The sequence below is a fragment of the Microcaecilia unicolor genome, unplaced genomic scaffold (assembly GCF_901765095.1).
Source record: "Microcaecilia unicolor unplaced genomic scaffold, aMicUni1.1, whole genome shotgun sequence".
NCBI lineage: Eukaryota > Metazoa > Chordata > Amphibia > Gymnophiona > Siphonopidae > Microcaecilia > Microcaecilia unicolor.
In genome coordinates this window covers 50164-64031 of record NW_021963120.1, presented here as the reverse complement: position 1 = coordinate 64031, position 13868 = coordinate 50164, and the positions used below count along the sequence as shown (strand labels likewise).

Genomic DNA, 13868 nt, shown 5'->3' with positions numbered 1-13868 from the left:
GGAGGGGGACCGGGGCAGCTAGCATTTTGCTTTTTCGGGGGGGGGGGGGGGGCGGCAGAAAGGGGGGAGCAGCGGGGGGGGGGGGGGGGCAAGGCCGTCCATACAGGACGCTCCTGATGAGCGCCCTTGCCCCCTCCCGATCCTTTGTTTTTGGATTTTGCTGACCGGGTAGCCACGTGTATTTGTTGTGGCTTTTTTTTTTTTGTTTTTACGTTTGCAGCATGCGCAGAGCAGCCAGCAAAACGCTTGGCTGCTCTGCGCATGATTTAGGGGCCAATTACCGATGTGTATTGTGATTCTTTGATACATTGTACGTTTGAATACCGATCTGAGCATGTGTGACTTTTTTTTTTTTTGGTGCATTCTTCGTTTTTTAAAAATCGTTAGGGACTTTAACGATTTTGATTTTTTTACGTTTGGTTGCTGCATCTGCCTCACAGTGCTGTACACTTGAACATGAAGAGACAGTCCCTGCTCGACAGAGCTTACAGTCTAATTAGGGCAGACACAGAAGAGATAAGGGAATATTTAAATCAGGATGATAAAACAAGTGAATATGGGTTAGGAGTTAAAAGCAGCATAAAAAAGGTGGGCTTTTAGTTTAGATTTGAAGATGGCCAGAGATGGAGCTTGACTACCGGCTCAGGAAGTCTATTTATTCAGGGGCCTAGGGTAGCAAATGGGGAGGAGGCTCCAGCTTGTCTGTAGTCTAGGTCTCCTTCAGCTTCAGGGAGCCATGGTGCCCAAGGCAATATTTAGTTCAGCAATACTAAACCAAAAATACATAACTGTTCAAAGCAAGCGGAGTCCGGTACCAACCGACACGCCCCAGAGAGCATGAGAAGAGATCTGGCCAGCAACCGAAGAAAGCAAAAACCGAGTCCGCTTTATCGTGTGGCCTTTCCAGCCTCAGGGATTACAAACAAACTCCGTACCATGTTGTCCCCGACGCAGCAGCAGAGCTGCAACGCTTCCCACTGAGAGAGACAGAGAACTCTGGAGTGAGCGTGGGAGGAAGAGACTAGTAGTCTCCAACACCGAAAATTAAAGGGGTGCTACGTGTTCAGTACGTACGCTTTCTGCTAAAAAAAAACAAAACAGGGCACCGTGGGCCAGCAGGCAGCGATTCGTTTCTGTCCACGTACTCAGTAGTATATTTCGGAATAAAGTTTTTCAGGGGGAAAAAAATCTGTGGTATTACTAGGAAGCGATACAGTGGCGGTGACTCCTCCCACCCCCCATCCCACTCTGTGGAATGGTTGCTGCCGGTCGGACATCTCAGTAGTTGCTTGGAGAGAGTGAGCGAGGGGCATGTTGTAGATGATGTAGTTGTGTGATAAGGAGCGGGAGAGAGCGGCGGTGTTGGAGCCTGTTGCTGCCACTGTATTGGCAGCGCCGGGAATTGCAGCGTTAACAGGGAAGAGCTCTGGAGTCGGCTCGGCGCTCCTGTTGGGGTTTTTTTTTTCTTGAGCTGGAGGACGCAGCAGTCGTCGAAGTTTGCGCCGAGTGGCGGCCCAAAGATTTGAAACGGGCGCTCGTGGGCTGCCGGAGCTGTTCCCTGCGACTTGACTTTCCTTCCGGGCTTGGCGATGTTTGTGTTGACTGTGTGAAACCGAAGGGAGAGGGACTTTCTCTCTGGCTTGTGTGTTATTTATAGTGCCCTGGGAAAGAAACAAAATGTCTGCCAGAGCTGTTTCTGTTAAGGTAAGATAGTCTTCAAATAAATCCATGAAGTTGCTCGGCTGTGAGTGGCTTCCCGTTTGGTTCTGGTGGAGCTTTTTAAAGTCTGTTTTGTGTCGTGGAAGGCCGGCATTGGTGAGTGGGGTTTGTGTTTTAATCCCTTTTCCCCAGTTCTGTGCATTTTAAGGAATTATCCATACGTGTAGGGGTGCCCCCTCCCAAAATGTTTAAATAATGGGGATAATTAGGTGTACAAGGGAAAGTTGTTTGCTATTTTTAGTTGATTTACAGGGGGTGGGCAGTGCCTGAGATCTTGTGGTGTAAGCTTCCTGTTTGAAAGCAGCATCTTGCCTAAACCATCTAGGGGTGAGAAACGAGCCCCTAAACTTTAAAGTCCGTGTGACCGTGTTCGAGATCACCTAAAGTAAAGTTGGGCGTGGGTGCGACCATCCATCTGGAAAGGGGTGATAACAGACCCTCCCTGCGCTTCCCTTTGCTGTGCGCCCTCCCAAAACTACCTGTTGAGTTCAGCATCCCGTCTCCAGCTTTACTTTATCACCTCCCAAGCGCGACAGCACACTTTTTGTTGGGGGGTGGGGGTGCTGTTCATTGCACTTCGTGACTCTTGAGCAGTTTCATAAACTGTTCATTCCCGGAGGCGAGGCCATTCACCTTGGGAAAACAATGCCGATATCTCCACATGACTTATTATTTTTAAGTGCCAGCACTGAGAGTGTGCTCTGCATGTTTCCGTTTTCCTTTGTGCGCTTTCAGTAGCCCTTTCGTTGTGATGGCTTTATTGTGGCTCCAGGATTTGGCCGAAACGACTGCCTTTTTGTTTAGTTTTGGGGTTGGGGTGCTTTGGTCTGACCAGTTTATCTAACAGAAGAAATAAAAAGTCACAAATCAAGTAGTGACTGTTTCCTTTCTAGGTGTCGGTTAAAGATGATCCGATTATTTAGTGTACGTTTCTGTATATAGAAAATACAGTATCGGATAGCATTAAATTGAGAGTTTCTGGTACGGCGTGCCAGGGTGTACTCTGACCTCACCTGTGCTGCTATGCAATTACTAGATTGCTCGCGGGGAAGGTGGAGTAAGAACATGGAACAGGTTAGCATTTCATATGTTTCAAAGATAATAGTGATGTGGACTGTACATGATTCAAGATTTGAGTGTGTAGTAAATCTCAAAACGTGCGTTAACAGGTAAAGTTACATATTAGTAAGAAACCTTGTTGAAACAATGATTGAACGAAAAAGGTGTGTGAAAGCGAAACTATGCAGTTTCGGCCTGATGTCATTCATTGGTATGTTAATTACACTAAAACATTGTTTGGTAAAATTTAAACGCAGCATACGGGGTACTTTTTAAATTATATATGTCTGGAACGTGGAATTCAATTGAAGTATTAAACATTGTATATATTTTCCCCAAATTATATAATATTTAAAAAACAGAATTTGTAGCAAAGAAACACATTGGCACAATTAATTTAAATTGTCAGTATCTACTGACCTACCAGCATGGTGATCCAAGAGCATGTCGCAGAAATGGAAGACAGTCACAGGTAGCCTAATGTTTTGAAAACAGGGAGGAATACAATTCAGAAGATTTCAAGGTTCCCTTCTTTTGCTGAATCTGTGACCTCCATTGTAAATCATGTTTTCACCCTCTGGAATCCTTTATTTTATAAAACGTGCCACTCCCCTGAAACTTTGCATGATCATGTGGAAAGATATTTGAACTATTTTTATGGTGGTGTACTTTAAACAGTTCTTGTAATGTAGTGTTCACAGCATTAGGTTTTATTCTGCAAAAAGCTAATGCAAACTTGGCTGAATGAAATTGTCATATTTTTTTCTGCTTGAAAACATGTATTCTCTTTCAAAAGGTTTATTTAATAATTTTATATTTTAGTCGTTTTCAGCAGAGTAATCCTATATGTTTACAGCATTTCCACTCTCGACTGTTTCTCACGATTTTTTTTTCTCCCACTCCTTTGAAAGTTTGTGTAAAACCATGGAAACATATATGTATCCTGTTTGGCAGGTTATACAGAATGACAGGGTTTCAGCTAAGGAATACACAATGGCATTATGCCTAATTGTCTGCTGAATTTGCAGCAATTATGTGAGGCAGGCTTGTTTGTAGATGGGATGGTATAATAACTCCATTCATTTCTGGTGCATATTGAATTTGATTTCTTATTACCCTAGTCTCATAGTGCTTATTGTTAGACTTTATGAGTGAAGGAGTAGCCCAATGGTTAGTGTGGTGGCCTGAGATCCAGGGGAACTGGGTTAGATTCCCAGCGCAGCTCCTTGTGGTCTTGGCAAGTCATTTAACCCCTCCATTGCCCCAGACACAAAATTAAGTACCTGTATATAATTTATTGATTTATTTTACATTTGTATCCCACATTTTCCCACCTATTTGCAGGCTCAATGTGGCTTACATAGTACCGTAAAGGCGTTCGCCAAGTCCGGTAGGGAAACAAATACACGGTGATGTTGTGGCCGATTACGGTTCAGGCACAATGGGGATCGAAGAGAGGAGAGGTTATATAGTGGCCATTACGAGCTTTGGTTTTGCTGTGTTGCGGAGTGTAGGCATTTATGTTGGGTTGGTATGGTATGCCTTTTTGAACAGGTTGGTTTTGAATGATTTACTGAAGTTTAGGTCGTAGGTAATATGTAAACCGCTTTGATTATAACCACAGAAAGGTATATCAAATCCCATTCCTTTTCCCTTGCATATATAAAATTTGTAATTCAAGGCTAAAATAGGGCCTTATGAAATGTTGTGCTGTGCCACATATATGTAAGTACTGACATATTTTATGAACAGCATAATTTGCATAGTCTAGTGTTTTGGAGCAGTGGGCTGAGAGCCAGGGATTTCAGGATTTGTGAATCAGTTTTAATAATGCTGGCATCCTGGTGAGTAGATTGTGTCCTTTTGGAAAATAACTAGTTCAGCGCTGACCTTGTGTAGTAGCACTGTGATTATAGTTTAACAATGTCTGATCTCTTTATGGATTCATTATTGATGTCATGTAATGGCTAATATTTTTTATTTTTGTTACATTTGTACCCCGCGCTTTATTTTGTTGCATTTGTATCCCACGTTTTCCCACCTCTTTGCAGGCTCAATGTGGCTTACAATACATCATGAGTAACAGAAATACATGAAAAAGTATGCATGTAGTGATAACTGCAGGATTTTGGGTAGTATGATAATGATAAAACATAATAGTGTTTCAGCAAACAAACATATTAAGAAGTATCTAAGAAATAAGAATTGTATAAGAAAGTATACATTTAGTAGTAGTTACAGGATCTTGGGTATCATGATAGTGAAAAACATGGTGGTGTTTTGGCAGTTTGATATAGTAGAGGTAGTTTTGGATGTGCATATAGGAGTTTATATTTGTTGATCATTGTTGTATGCCTTGTTAAAGAGATGAGTCTTCAGTAGAATTCGTAAGTTAGCTAATTCATAGATCGTTTTTAATTTGCGCGGCAGCGCATTCGAGTTGTGTGCTCAGGTAGGAAAAGGTTGACATATGCGTTAGTTTGTATTTGAGACCTTTGCAATTTGGGAAATGAAGATTGAGGAATGTGCAGGATGATTTTTTAGCATTCCTGGATGGTAGGTCTATCAGGTCTGACATGAAGGTTGGTTTGTCTCCGTGAATAATTTTATGAACTAGGGTGCATACTTTGAAAGTGATACGTTCTTTAAGTGGAAGCCAGTGCATCTTTTTTCGTAGGGGTTTAGCACTTTCGTATTTTGCCTTGCCGAATATAAGTCTGGCTGCAGTGTTTTGAGCTGTTTGAAGTTTTTTGATTATTTGCTCTTTGCAACCAGCGTAGAGTGCATTGCAATAATGTAGGTGGCTGAGTACCATTGATTGTACCAGGTTGCGAAAGACGGTTCTTGGGAAGAAAGGTCTTACTCTTTTCAGTTTCTACATTGAGTGGAACATCTTCTTGCTTGTGTTTTTCGCGTGACTCTCAAGTGTTAGGTGTCGATCGATGGTAACTCCAAGAATTTTTAGGGTGTCCGAGATTGGAAGCTTCAGTTTTGGTGTGTCAATGGTGGTGAATTTTTTCGTGTTTATGTTGTGAGGTGAGTATTAGGCATTGGGTTTTTTCTGCATTGAGTTTCAGCTTGAATGCGTCCGCCCATGTACTTTCCCACTCATGGCAGGCTCAATGCGGCTTACATGGGGCAATGGAGGGTTAAGTGACTTGCCCAGAGTCACAAGGAGCTGCCTGTGCCTGAAGTGGGAATCTAACTCAGTTCCTCCACCCTAACCACTAGGCCACTCCTCCACTCAGCAAAATCTTCTGTGGTGGTAACATAAAACATATAGGAGGCGAAGCCTTGTTTGGCTTCTATATGTGTAAATAGTGGCTTTTATATGTACAGAATGGCTACATGTGTGAATGGTAACTGTAGAAAGCTGCTGCTTCCATGTAGAGGGGCTGGAATACAGATTCAGAGGGGTTGTATTACGATTGTAGTTTGGGCTAAAAAAATATACATGCATTTCACATTTTACAGTGGGAATATACAAATTTGAAATAATTTCCCTGTTGGGTTTTGTACCTTCTCAGAATTGTATAACTTTTTCATGAAAATGCTTGCTTCAGCCAGAGATAAAAAGCAGGGATTGGGAGTAGTCATTCTTTATCCCCTGTTTTATAACTTTGTCATCAAAATGAAAAATAAACTCTTTGTAGTCTTGCTGCTTGATAGGATTGGCTTCAATCATATACTCACCCCATTTCAAGAAAACATTACATATATGCATAATTGCTGGAACTTATACCTGGAAGCTGCAAACTTAGCATTTTTACATATAAACACTGGCACTTATACATGAAAACTGCTGAATGTGGCTGCTCTGTTTTTCTGTGTGTAGTTCTCTGAAATTGCAGCTCCCACTGTATGTGCTGGCAAACATATAGGTGTTTGCCACTGTCTTTGTCTGTATTTTACAAAAGGTTCTTTCATAAAATACTGGGGTGGGGAAGAAATTTAAATGTCCTGACCTGGATGCCCCACAGTCTTATAGTAGTTTGTTGTGACTTTAATAAATTGCTGTATTTGGGATTATTTGCATAGTCTTTAAAGGCCTTATTGTACCCAGAATTTTGCTCTTAAGCTAGTAAACATAACCAGAATACAGGAACATTGGGGGGGGGGGGGGGGGGAGGAGTCAAGATGGCAACCACAGATTAGTTTGGTGCTCAACATTTTGCTATGGTGAAGAAAAAAGGGAGGCTGAGGGTTTATCCTTCTGAACTGCAGCCCCACGTCTCTTCTGTAGTTGTTGCTCCAGTGGACACTTACCTTCATCGGTGTCAACACCTTCTTTAGTTGGTGAGCTCCTGGCTGAACTGACACCACAACCAGGAAGTATGTCTCCAGGCTTTGGGTCTGACATCTCATTAACTCCCGACTTATGGAAACCCTGGCTACAACCGCTTCTTGATGTATCGCTGGTTTTAGAACTTGGCTCCTGATTCAAGATGCTCGTGTCCCCAGCTCGTGGAGGTATAGAGTCAGCATCATAGGAAGCAGTTTTTACTTCTCTGGGTCAGCTTTCTCTAGGAGTGGCATCTGGTGGAGCTGCAATGTTGGACACGGACCTGGCTCCTGCTGCTATTGGAAGTGGATCAAAGGTCGCCGAGCTTGCTGAGATTTCGCTCCGAAGGCCTCCGGTGTTTTCTCTGGAGACGATGTGAACTTAATTTGCAGAGATGGGTAAGGCCCGCTCGGCACAAATTGTGGTTTTAATGCCTCTCCACTGACTGCCTTGCAAATGCAGGTGACCTGTGCTGAGCAAATGGGCACCGAAAATGTTATTTGGATTAAAATGCTACAGGCGGTCAATGCATCTATTATAAATGAAGATAACATTATGAAGTGGAAGATTGAGAGTTTAGAAAATCATACTAGACTATGTAACCTTCGGGTAATACATTTTCCTAAACTACATTTGTTTTCACCTACAGACATGTTTAAAAGATATATGAAAGAGATTCTACAGGTGCCAGAGGAATCATGCCCCCAATATCTCTTATTTACTATTTGCCTTCTATGAAAAAAAGACACTTGGCACCTCAAGGGGAGCAAATCTCTGAAGTTGATGTTTTGACAGTGGGGAAGAGTGAACTACACTCTCTCTTGTAGATTTAAGAGGATCCCTCATGGCTTAAGAAAAAGCCCCAAAGCTGAACAATGATGACTTCCTTAAATGTTCCCTAGATTTGATGATTTTAATCATACAGACTTCAAATAGAACATTAGAATCCTCAAAAGGGAAATGTAGTTAGCCTTTTTTAAAAGAACAAGATGCATGCTCTGATTTATTATATGAAGATTATAAACAACAATTAGTCATTTAAGAAGCAGTTACGACAGGCTAAATTTGAAAAATTTAAGAGGCATGATTTAGATTCAATAATGTCTACCGTTGATACAAACCTTATAGCTATCAGGGCAGTAAGACTCCCCATATAATAACAAAAAGAATGAGGAAGAAAGGGGAGAGAGAGAAAACATACGGGCATGATTCCTCACAAAGATGAAGTTTTGAGAATGCATAAAAGTATAGCAGGAAGGATTCAGAGAAGATATTTATTTCCCTCCCCTCCCCCCCTCACCCTGAGATGAATGTTGACCAACAGGTTTTTCAGTTATGGAAAATCTAGAGATAAAGTTCAACATCAAAAACCATCAAAGAGGGATTTTCAACAAAGATTTATCTACCCTAATTAAAAAAAAATATATATATATACACACACACACAAGGGAAGACAGAGAAGCAGAGAGGGAGGGAGAGGAACATTATGCTCACAGAACGATAGACAGTTACAATAGATTTTAAACATTGGCACAGGAAGAACATTAAATGGGGTGTAGAACCTTTCGAGTAGGACATTATGGATGAAATAAAAGTTTTGGATGTGTCTTTCATTCACCTCCATAATGCTTTTAATACCAGAGTAGAATTGATTAGATTTACGTGAAAATTGTGGATTATTGATGATTTCTCAAAAGAAACTGCCAGTGCATCAGATCATTCTGTTGTTAAACGTGAGAGCAAATGGATGCCTCCTGGCAATCCTAATCCTATGATCATGGCATATGAGAATGTAGTATTAAAAGAAATAACAATGCTTGAAAACAGTGTCAAAAAAGTGTTTTATAATCTTAGTAAAAAAGAGAAAGCTGCTGCTCATTTGTTGAGGAATGACCCTAGCACCATCATTAAACCTGCTGATAAAGGTGGAGTTGTCGTTATGGATACAGAAGAGTATGGTACGGAAGTGAATTGCCAATTAAGGGGCCATAAGGTTTTTTTAATTTTTTTATTTTACAAGAGATTATCAGTTGATCTTACTGAGAGGATTAAAAGGAAGGTTGGTTCTATACTACAGATGGGGTTTAGTTTAGATGGTAGATATATAACGGAGAGAATTTGAGTTTCTCTCTGTTCACATACGTCATGTATACCTGTGCTGTATATTTTGCCCAAAATGTATAAATCTTAAAAAAACAAAACAGGTAGGCCAATAGTGTCTTGTAACAAATCTGTTCTAGAACCTTTTATAGATTTACAGCCAGTGGGTACCATCAATGCCGTCATACATTAGAGATTCATCTGATATGATTAATTCTTTAGAAGAGATAAAGTTGGGTGATAAGTGTATTTTAGCCACTATGGATGTTGAAGCACTGTATACAAATATTCTGCAAATGAAGCCCTTAAGGTCATTGAGGAGAGTTTACTGAGGAACATATTGCTGAGGAAAATACTAGTTGCCTTTTTGACCTCTCTTGCAGAGATGGCTTTGAATGGAAACTTGTTTAGACAAGGTGTTTTATGAACAAATTAGAGACACCGCCATGGCACCATCGATTGACAGTTTATACATGGCTACCCCCCCCCCCCCCCCCGTTTACAAAGCTGTCCGCTAATGTCGACACAGCCCATTCGCTTTGAATGGGCTGTGTCGCCATTGTCAAATGGCTTTGTGAACAGGGAGGGGACGGGACACCCATGCAATGAACAGTTGCTGGTATGGAAAAGAGATGATATTTTTGTTTGACAAGGGACAGAGCAGGAACTGCTTAATTTTCATAAATGGATTAATGTCCTGGAGGTCAATTTGAAATTTCAGCTAAATTTTTTAAATTACAAAATACTGTTTCTTGATACTTTAATTATTAATAGAGTAAAATGATTAGACATTTTATAGAAAACCAACTGTCAATTGCATTGTGACAGCTGTAATAGCAGGGCTTTGAAAAGGAATGAACCATATAGTCAGTTTTTAAGAGCTAAAAGAATTTAAGAAAAGATATGAGAAGTGTGCTATTGATCTTAAATCCACATTTAGAGAAAGAGGATACCCTGATAGCTGTGTCAGTGAGTGCTACAAAAGAGCATGTTTTAAGGATAGAAAGGAACTTCTTAGAGTAACAGATAAATGTGTAGAAAATAAAATTGTTTGCACTCAGGCATTTGTCCAATGAAATTATAACACTTTTAATACAAACATTGGTATTTGAACAAGACAGTGGATGCCTTTTCTGATAAATTTTGGATAGCTCCATAAACAAAGCATACATGTTGAAAAATGTCATCAATGTTCGGAAGGAATGATTCATGTAAGAAAAATATACCACATGTGACAGGTGCACAGTATGTTCTGCAGATGTTGTCATTAGATCCTGTGTATACCATCTTTCTGGTAAGAGGTTTGTTTTACATCATTCCTTCAGTTGTAAAACTAAAAAGGATGTATATACAGTGGGGGAAATAAGTATTTGATCCCTTGCTGATTTTGTAAGTTTGCCCACTGACAAAGACATGAGCAGCCCATAATTGAAGGGTAGGTTATTGGTAACAGTGAGAGATAGCACATCACAAATTAAATCCGGAAAATCACATTGTGGAAAGTATATGAATTTATTTGCATTCTGCAGAGGGAAATAAGTATTTGATCCCTCTGGCAAACAAGACCTAATACTTGGTGGCAAAACCCTTGTTGGCAAGCACAGCGGTCAGACGTCTTCTGTAGTTGATGATGAGGTTTGCACACATGTCAGGAGGAATTTTGGTCCACTCCTCTTTGCAGATCATCTCTAAATCATTAAGAGTTCTGGGCTGTCGCTTGGCAACTCGCAGCTTCAGCTCCCTCCATAAGTTTTCAATGGGATTAAGGTCTGGTGACTGGCTAGGCCACTCCATGACCCTAATGTGCTTCTTCCTGAGCCACTCCTTTGTTGCCTTGGCTGTATGTTTTGGGTCATTGTCGTGCTGGAAGACCCAGCCACGACCCATTTTTAAGGCCCTGGCGGAGGGAAGGAGGTTGTCACTCAGAATTGTACGGTACATGGCCCCATCCATTCTCCCATTGATGCGGTGAAGTAGTCCTGTGCCCTTAGCAGAGAAACACCCCCAAAACATAACATTTCCACCTCCATGCTTGACAGTGGGGACGGTGTTCTTTGGGTCATAGGCAGCATTTCTCTTCCTCCAAACACGGCGAGTTGAGTTCATGCCAAAGAGCTCAATTTTTGTCTCATCTGACCACAGCACCTTCTCCCAATCACTCTCGGCATCATCCAGGTGTTCACTGGCAAACTTCAGACGGGCCGTCACATGTGCCTTCCGGAGCAGGGGGACCTTGCGGGCACTGCAGGATTGCAATCCGTTATGTCGTAATGTGTTACCAATGGTTTTCGTGGTGACAGTGGTCCCAGCTGCCTTGAGATCATTGACAAGTTCCCCCCTTGTAGTTGTAGGCTGATTTCTAACCTTCCTCATGATCAAGGATACCCCACGAGGTGAGATTTTGCGTGGAGCCCCAGATCTTTGTCGATTGACAGTCATTTTGTACTTCTTCCATTTTCTTACTATGGCACCAACAGTTGTCTCCTTCTCGCCCAGCGTCTTACTGATGGTTTTGTAGCCCATTCCAGCCTTGTGCAGGTGTATGATCTTGTCCCTGACATCCTTAGACAGCTCCTTGCTCTTGGCCATTTTGTAGAGGTTAGAGTCTGACTGATTCACTGAGTCTGTGGACAGGTGTCTTTCATACAGGTGACCATTGCCGACAGCTGTCTGTCATGCAGGTAACGAGTTGATTTGGAGCATCTACCTGGTCTGTAGGGGCCAGATCTCTTACTGGTTGGTGGGGGATCAAATACTTATTTCCCTCTGCAGAATGCAAATAAATTCATATACTTTCCACAATGTGATTTTCCGGATTTAATTTGTGATGTGCTATCTCTCACTGTTACCAATAACCTACCCTTCAATTATGGGCTGCTCATGTCTTTGTCAGTGGGCAAACTTACAAAATCAGCAAGGGATCAAATACTTATTTCCCCCACTGTACCTGTTTTTGCCCTTGCAATTTACTGTATACAGGGAAGACCAAGTGTGCTTTGAGCAAGAGAGTGATTGCACACCGTAGCGCAATTGATAGGATAATGGACAAACCTTTGGTAGAACATTCAGCCAAAATGAATCATAAATTTGAAGATTATAGGCTTTTTGTCCTGCAGAAACTTAGTGTCCTTTAGAGAGGAGGAGATACGGACAATCTACTGATTAAGATGGAGCAGACAATGATTTTTTAATTCAGGACAGTAGAGCTTTTTGGTCTCAAAGAACTTGATTTGCTAGCATGCCTTTAGTTAAAGGGAGAAGAGTTCCATACGTTTGCCACTGTTTTTGTCATTTATTTTGTACAATTAGTGCATTTGTTAGGAATGCACTCCTAATGTTGAAGACAATTTGTTAGTATTTTTGGTGGCTTTTGCAAAAATACATTTGTATTATGTTTTGTAATTGTTTTAGAGCTCATATTTAATACTGGACAAGCCTTGCATTTTTTTCTTTACATTTTAAAATTTTAATTCATTTTTACATTTACTTTTACTTTTGGGATTTTTGCCGATTTTGGAGCTTTCTGATCAAAATGGTGTGTACGATGGATAAGTTTAACACTTATAGCACTACTTATCATTTCTATAGCACACAGCACTGTACACCGGACATGAAGAGATGGTCCCTACTTGACAGAGCTTACAATCTAATTAGGACAGACAGACAAACAGGGCAAATAAGGAATAAGGGAATTACTAAGGTGGGAATGATAAAACATAGGTACTGAACAAATGCGTAAGGGTAAGGAGTTAAAAGCAGCCATGGATTGAATCAGTTGAAGGTGCTTAATGGAGTGTAAAGGAAGACCAGCATAGAGTGAGTTGCAGTAATCGATCTGGGAGATCACCATAGCAAGAACAAGAGAACAAATAGAAAATACGGAGAAAAGAATGAACTGATCGAATTCTGTGCACTGCAAAGAAAGATGAATGGATGATGGCATCAATTTGTGGTTTAAATGGAAGTTTAGAGTAAAAAATGGCCCCCAAAATACGGACCGATTCTTTGAAGTGAAGCTGTTTAGAATTGAGCAGTGTGGCTGAAGGTAATGGAGACTGAGGGCTAATAAAAACAATAGCCTCACATTTTGAGGCGTTAAGAAACAAACAGTTATCCTGGAGCCAGGCGGAGATAGTTGAAAGACAAGAATTCAAATTAGGAGGTTCAGATGGATCAGAGACGCTCGATAAAATGTGTATGTCATCCGTGTAACAAAACGAGACACAGCCTTGTTCCTGGATTAGAATGAGAAGGTGAGCAAGAAAGATGCTAAACAGGGTAGGGGACTGTCGCGTTCTCGAGGGCCTTTGCATTCTGTCAGGTCCTCGAGGCAGAACCGGGAATCGTGAGCCCTTGGACCCCTGCCGAGGAGCAGCAGAGGCAGGCAAGACCACCCTGGAACTGGACATACAGAAGGACAGGACTGGAACTCTGGATTGGAAGTAGGCAACTGGAACCGGCAGAACAGGAACCGCTTCACCTGCACTTAGCCACCGTTCCGCTGGAGTTGAGCTCCAGCGTGCGGGTGGCCGGCAGGGCTTGCAGGACAAGGCCGGAACTGGAGATCCAGAGGACCCACCCTGGGTTTAGGAAACACGAGGAAGCAATACTAAATACTAGACTGCACTGAGCGCTGCATGCAGCCGATAAACCAGAAACACAAGACAGACTTAAAGACAAGACGTACAAGAGCTTAGCAGGAGCAAGG

The 13868-nt window shown here is 41.6% G+C and overlaps 1 long non-coding RNA gene across 1 annotated transcript in view; it reads left to right on the top strand.

The window, feature by feature from the left end:
- The first annotated feature begins 721 nt into the window (after nucleotides 1-721).
- Nucleotides 722-13868, top strand: part of LOC115458958 — a 52899-nt gene continuing 39752 nt past the window's right edge. Inside the window, exon 1 of the long non-coding RNA XR_003940174.1 lies at nucleotides 722-1704. This is a non-coding gene — a long non-coding RNA (uncharacterized LOC115458958). The remainder of the gene's footprint in view (nucleotides 1705-13868) is intronic.